General features: G+C 49.9%; 1 non-coding gene across 1 annotated transcript; it reads right to left on the reverse strand.

The window, feature by feature from the left end:
* Positions 1-6871: 6871 nt before the first annotated feature.
* On the reverse strand, positions 6872-6944 carry TRNAR-CCU. Its single transcript has one exon. It is a non-coding gene; the product is annotated as a tRNA-Arg (tRNA).
* Positions 6945-7639: the final 695 nt, after the last annotated feature.

A 7639-nucleotide genomic window follows, 5' to 3' on the forward strand; every position in this document is an offset into this window, starting at 1 on the left:
AATAGCTGTCTCAAGGTTCCTGGACCAGCCTGTGCAAATCTGACTCTCCAGAATTTACTCGTTCACTCAACATTCATCAAGCAATTCTAGGTGTTTTCCTGAGCGGAAAACGAGGAATGGGAAAGCTGTGGCTACAATGATGGGCAAGATATGGAGCAGTTCTCAAGGAACTTGTACTCAAATAATCAGAAGATGCAACTTGTAAAGGCCCTTGAAGAGGTGCTCTGAGGGGCGCCTGGGTGGCTCAGTCGGTTGAGCGCCCGACTTCGGCTCAGGTCATGATCTCACAGTTTGTGAGTTCGAGCCCCGCGTCGGGCTCTGTGCTGACAGCTCAGAGCCCGGACCCTGCTTCGGATTCTGCGTCTCCCTCTCTCTCTGCCCCTTCCCTGCTCATGCTCTGTCTGTCTCTCAAAAATGAATAAACATTAAAAAAAAAAAAAAGAGGTGCTCTGAGAATTAGGGGTGGGGGAGGGGAAAAGAGAGACTTTCCACGTGTGGCTCAGGGAAGCTGGGGAGGCTTCAGAGAAGAAAGGGCACCTGAGCTGAGCCCCGAAGGATCTGAGGGAGCTGGGGACAGAATGAGCAAAGACAGGGAAGAAAGACAATACAGAAAATCCACTCCCATCAGCACAGACACTTGCCTCAACAGCTCACATGATAAAACGTCTCCTCTTGACTTCTCCCTCCAGCTACTGCCCCATTTCTCTGCTCCCCTTTGCAGCTGAAGTCATTGAAAGTCACTGCTGTATTCACCGTATCCAATTCCTCTCCTCCAATATTTTTCTTTCCGGTAAAATAACTTCGATCGATTTCGGGTCGCAGGCAAATTGCATCCATCAAAGGGAGAACCCAGGATATTGCTGGGATTGAGTGGTGGGGAGGGTGAGAGACGAGCTCAGGGAGGCCCAGAAGCATGCGCCGCGGAGCCACAGGGGACAGAGGTAGGAGTTCTGGAAAGAGGCCTGAACTTCAATATTCTCTTACATTCCCTCTGATCAGAATCTTGCCCCCACCAGCCACTGCAGCTGCTCTCATTAAGGTCACTGCTACACCCCTTATATTGCTGAGCCCAATGGTCAGTTCTCACCCTGCGTGGCCTCCAGCAGCTTCCTTGTGCCTTCTTATGCTGCTTTCTTCCTTTGGCCTTCAGGACACCACACTGTCTTGATTTTCTTCCTCCCTCACTGGTGACTTCTTCTTGATCTCCTATGTATGTCAGTTCTTCCTGTTCTTTCTGGTTTCTTAACACTGAGGACCCTGGTCCTTGGTCACCTCCTCTCCTATGTGTGCTTAGGCCCTTGATGATCCCACCTCGTCCCGTGACTTTAAATACCATTTAGATCCTGATGATTCCCAAACTTGTAACGCCAGCCTGGGCCTCTCTCCTGAACTTCAGCCTCTTCTATCCATCTGCCTCCTTGAAGATCCTGGAAGTCAGATGGGGCCTCTTGAACTTAACGTATCTGAAGCCGAACTTCAGATTTCCCTCCCCAAACCTCCTTCCCCACATCGAGACATCTGTTGGATCTATACCCAGAATCGATTCCAAATCCACCACTCCTCACCGCTTCACTGCTACCAGCCTGATTTAAGCCATATCATCTCGTGCCTGGATTACTTCAGGAACCTTCTGATTGGTCTCTCAGCTTCCACCCTTGCTCCTCTATAGTCTACTCTCAACAGAGAAGCAAGTGATCCTTTAAAATATCATGTCAGGGGGCGCCTGGGTGGCTCAGTCGGTTAAGCGGCCGACTTCAGCTCAGGTCATGATCTCGTGGTCCGTGAGTTCGAGCCCCACGTCGGGCTCTGTGCTGACAGCTCAGAGCCTGGAGCCTGTTTCAGATTCTGTGTCCCCCTCTCTCTGACCCTCCCCCGTTCATGCTCTGTCTCTCCCGGTCTCAAAAATAAATAAAATGTTAAAAAAAAAATTTAAAAAAAAAAATAAAATAAAATGTCATGTCAGAATACAAAAGGTCATGTAATTTCACTGCTTAAAACCCTCGAATGGCTCCCCATTTCACTCAGACTAAAAGCCAAGTTTCCACATGGCCTGCAAGTCCCTGTATAAACCTGCCTCACTCTGACTCCATCTACGCTTACTCTTCCCCTTGTTCTCCACCTCTGTTCCAGGCACACTGACTTCCTTGTTCTTTGAATGTACTAGGCACACTCTTGCCACAGGACCTTTGCACTGGCTGCTCCCCCTGCCTAGAATGCTCTTTCCACAGATATGCACGTGGTCAACTCCTTCACTTTTTTCCAGTCTTAGCTCAACTGTCACCGCCTTGATCATGCTTATCCTGATCATCTCATTTAAAACTGCAACCACCTGTCTCTTGCCATACTCTCCGTCACCCTTACCCTGCTCTATTTTTTCCTATTTAGCATTTACGCCTTTTAACATGCTGCTTTTCTTATTTGTCTTATTTTTTTTTATTGTTTGCTCCCTCCATTAGAATATAAGTTCTCTGAAAGGAGGGACTTCCTTTCCTTATTAGGGCTTGGTTATGTACCCAGGCTTTGGAACCAGACTGCCTGGGTTTGAATCCTGGCTTTGCTATCTACCTTGGGTAAATTGTTTAATCTCTGTGGGCCTCAGTTTCCTCATCTGTAATATGGGGGAATAATGGTATCTCCCTCATAATGTTATAGAAATGATTAAATGAGGTGCTGGATGGAAAGGATTTGGCAATGTTAACTATTGTCCCCACATCTGGTCCATAGTAGGCATGCAGTAAATATTTGCTGGATCCAGTAGGTGTTATTATTGCTGTTTGCTGATGCCCAAAATTACACCAGTGAGTGGCAGGGACAGAATTAGAATCCAGGTTTATCTAATGTCAAAATCCCTGTCTCTTCTGCTCTACCATCTACCTTCTGAAGATCCGAGGCTGAGCTCCAGGGAGTAGAGAATTCACATTTCATGTCGTGGGATGAGATGAGACCAAAGACCAGAAGTGAAAACGAGGATTGCCGAGGGAAAATGGATGCAAAAGGGACTCCCCCACCGCCCCCTGCCTCAAGATCAAGTCTGCACTCTTTTGCAAGACCACAAGCCCCTTCCCCTCTAGCCACATCTGCTTCTTCAATCCTCTCTTTCAGGAGAAGAAAACTGACCTCTGCCCAATTCCTAAGGCCACCAGACCGCCACCTCTCTGCTCACGCTCTGGCTGTTACTTTTCCCTGCACTGTTCTTCCAGTTTCTTTGCCTGGCCATTTCCTCTTCATCCCCGTGACCCAGATGTCACAGATATCACTGCCTTAGGAAGCCTTCCCTGAGGCTGTGAGATGGTTTGGTGCCCTTCCCATAGGCTCCCGAGCTTTCTCATTACGTTTCATGTTTCCTTGTTTTCCCCTCACTTCCTGCATATGCACGTGTGTGTGTGTGTGTGTGTGTGTGTGTGTGTGTGTGTGTGTGAGGACCCACTCCCACCCTTTGCCAGACTGTGAGCTCCATGATCGTGTGGTTTCAAGTTGTGCAAGATCTTTCCTACCCAAGAGTCCCACGAGAGACTGGAAAGCACTCAAGAATCAAGAGCAGCTGCTCTCCAGGGCCAAATGGGCTTCATTTACGTATCCTCAGTTTGAGCTGCCAGTAGAGACTAATCTTAGACTCTCAACACGTAAACTCCCTTGGGAGAGAGACAGTTGGGGAGCCCCAGTCTGGATCAGAAGCTCACAAGACCCCATGTTGTACAACCCCAGGGTTGTGAATCGTAGTCTACATCATGGCGCCCCTTAGAGTGGGGCAGTATACAGCCTGCACAGCTGGAAAGCTGGATAAAGTAGCCCTGGATGCCCATTAGGGTGAGCCAGGCTGCCTGCGAGGTGTGGGGCCCACCAACGCCCACAGAGTCCAAGCATAGCTGCAGGAACCTATGCCTGTGCACCCAGGGGCAATTTTCAGAGAAGGGTATGGACTAACCACACATACAAAAGTCTGTAGTTGTCATTAGAGTCCCAAAGGGTCCCCAAACCCACAAAAGGTTGAAAGCTCCTAAAGAAATATTTTGTGAGCACGTAAAAATATTCATATTAAAAGCGTATGTGTGGGAATTCATCTGCACAGTCGATCACCGCCACTGTGCCTGAGAAGGAGGCTTGGGATGGGGCGGGTCTCCCACGACATGAACTGATAATGAAAATAGTGATAACGGCGTTTAGACTTGCTTCGTATAGGTAATGAGTTAAGTCTGTTACATACGTGCCATAACCCATAGAACACTCTCAAAGGTAGGTACTATTATTATCCCCATTTTACAGAGTAGGAAATAAAACCGAGAGTAGTGAGGGACTTACCTGGGACGAGGAGACAAACACAAGCAATCTGGCTGTGAATCTGGGCGTCAGTCTTCCACAGCCTAGTTGAAAGCAGATCCAAGGCAGGGGGGAGGGGGTTTGTGCCGAGAAGTTCAAGTTTGACTTTGCCGAGTTCCTCATTAGAAGGGGAGGACGTCCAGGGGTCCAGGGCCCTCCAACAGTGTGCCCCTGCTCCGGCCAGGAAAGGCCCTCCTTTCGCCGAAGCCCTTCCAGGCACCCCCAAGTGAAAGCTGTCACCGTGGTCTAAAGTCCTCTCAAGCCTGGTGGGTACAAGCTTTGGAGACAGGCCTGGGCTTCAGTGCTGGCTGTACTCCTTATTCATTCCGGCGAGCCTCAGTTTCCCCACATGGAAAATGGAGATAATAATGCCTATGTCATGGGGCTGTTGTGAGGGTTAAAGGGAGCATGTTCGTGAGGTATGCCCTGTAAGCACTCAGAAAATGGTGACGGATGTTATTGTCTTTGGTTGAAAAAAAGAAGACAGTTTTCTGCAGTCTTCTGAAGCTTTATCCCATAGCTCTGGAGGTCAGAAGCCTCAAATGGGTCTCACTGGGCTAAAATCAAGGTGTTGGCAAGACTGGGTTCCTTCTGGAGGCTCTGGTCATTGGATGCCCTGCCTTTCCAGCTTCTAGAGGCCGCCTGCATTCCTGGCTCGTGGCCCCTTCCTCCGTCCCCAGAGGCAGCAGTGCAACATCTTGAAGTCTCTCACTGGCTCTGGCTCCGACTTTCCTCCCTCTGTCACTTATTAGGACCCTGTGATTATACTGGGCCCACCTGGATAATCCAGAACAAGCTCCCCATCTCAAGGTCAGCTGATTATCAGCCTCAACTCCGTCTGCAATCTTCGTTTCCCCTTGCCATGTAACATAACACAATCACAGGCTCTGGGGACTAGAACATGGACATCGTCGGGGACCGTTATTTTGCCTGCTACAGTGGGCGAGCAAGAAAATGCTGCGAAACACCGGAACTTTGCACTGAGCGTACCTCTGTTCAAAAACCTACCACGGCCCCCCACTGCCTCCAGGATAAGGGCCAGGCCCTTCAGCCTTGCCTGCAAAGCTTTTCATGAACTGACCTCTATCCCACTTACGAACAGGCACTCTCTGGCCTCCGTGCCTCTGCTCTGCCTGAAAGGCTTTTTCTTCCATTTATTTATTTAAAAAATTTTTTAATGTTTCTTCATTTTTGAGAGAAAAAGCACGAGTGGGGGAGGGGCAGAGAGAGAGAAAAGGAGACACAGAATCCGAAGCAGGCTCCAGGCTCTGAGCTGTCACCACAAAGCCCGACACAGGCGGGGCTTAGACCCACGAACCGTGAGATCATGACCTGAGCCGAAGTCGGACGCTTAACTGATTGAGCCGCCCAGGTGCCCCGTTTCTTCCATTTATAATCCTTAAAGTCCTTCCATTCGTCGTGGCCAGGCTCACATGTCATCTCTTTCATGAAACCTTTTCAGAAGCCCCAGAACTCTCTCCCTCCCCCTGGCACTATCCTAAAATGTCTTGACCGGAGTTATTTGGCTTGTCCCACTCCGGTTGGTCCCCATCTGACTGCGGGCAGGTGAGGCTCAGGGACCACGATAGCAATGGTCTGTGGGTCTCGCACTTGAGATTCACACAGAATCACCTGGAGGGCTTGCTAAGACACAGGCTGCTGGGTCCAACACCCACGGTTTCGGATTCAGTAGTTCTGCGGGGAGCCTGGTAATCTGCATTTCTAACAAGTGCCCAGGTGATCCTGCTGCAGCTGGTCGGGGGAACACTCTTTGAGGACCACAGGCACAGAAGTCGAGGTGCTGGCTTGAGGCTAGACTTGGACTCAGATCTCAGCTCTGCCTCTCACTGTGTGACTTTAGATACACCCCCTGCCCTCTCTGAGCTGCTTTCTCATCTCTGAAAGGATTCATTCTTCCCACCTCCTGCCCCACTGGGTTGAAGTAAAGAGGACCAGGCTTAGGGCAGCACCAGGCGCCCTGCTGGTGCTGACTAAATGGCCTAGAGCTCTCCCTCTGCCAATTGCCCTCTCCCTGTGTTTTGACTTCCTAGTGGCTGCTCAATAGAAACTTGGGTATTAGTTTCAGGGAAAACTGCTGACTTGAATTCTGATGCAAAATGCTGGCAAACTGAGAAGAGCTAAAACAGCCAAGCTGGGTATGTCTGGTCAGCGGAATGCTAATTACCTTCACACCGCGAGCATTTTCCCCCTGCGCCTCAGGACCACACGGTGCAATAACGATCATGTGTATCGTTGCAAGGGACAGCAGGTCAGCTGTTGCAAGTTTATGGTCATTTATCCAGCAAGGGTTTCCCCAGCACCTCTAAGGAGCCTGCCTGGTGGTGACTGGCTTGTCTCAGGGGATGCACTGCCCGGGGAAGAAGACTCCTTGTGGCCAGGACACTGCCTTCCAGCTTCCCCTCAGGACCTGTTCCCTTAGAACACCAAACACACACACACACACACACACACACACACACATACACACACCATGCTTCCTTTGCTGCTCCTGGAGCAAGGTGGGTTTTTCTTTTGTTTTTTTAAGTAGGCTCCATGCCCAACATGGGGTTTGAACTCACGACCCTGAGATCAGGAGTCTCATGCTCTACCAACTGAGCCAGCCAGGCACTCCATGGAGCAAGGTGTCTTTTCACAACTTACATTTGCAGGACACAAGTCACGTTCTTCATGGGCAAAAGGCTGTGTCTTTGCTTTACAAGCATCTAGGATTGTACACAGAAAGGAAACATCCAAGGTTAGAATGGAACCCCCATAATGACTGTTAGGAGGCTGGGTCACCAGGTGGTTAAGATCATGAGCCTAGGAGCTTGGCTGACCCGATTCCAGTCCCATGCCATCACCAGGGCTGGGATTAGGGTGAAGCAGATGAGGGGCCCCTCTTCCTCCCCCTAAACTGCCTCACCCATCACAGCCTGTCCACCACTTCTGGTTGTGTGACCTCAGGCAAGTAACTTCACCTCTCTGAGCCGCACTGGGGATAATACCTATTCTATAAGGTTTTATGGAGATTAAATAAAACTTGGTTCCTAATGGTCTCAATAAAGGGTAATACTTTTCCTAAATTCGGCATTTGGCAGAGTGGCCACCAGAGGGCAGTGGTCCCCATGTTGGAAATAACCTTCCTGGTGATTAGTGATCCCTTTGAAGGAACACACACACACACACACACACACACACACACACACGAACACGCACACGTGTTCGCGCGCATGCGTGTGAGTGCATGCACCAGGAGAGATGTGTGCTTTGACTGGGTCAACACAGCCCCACTGGCCAGCAGATACACTGGGCATCCTGCTGG

The sequence above is a fragment of the Panthera leo genome, chromosome C1, assembly GCF_018350215.1.
Source record: "Panthera leo isolate Ple1 chromosome C1, P.leo_Ple1_pat1.1, whole genome shotgun sequence".
In the NCBI taxonomy this organism is placed as follows: domain Eukaryota; kingdom Metazoa; phylum Chordata; class Mammalia; order Carnivora; family Felidae; genus Panthera; species Panthera leo.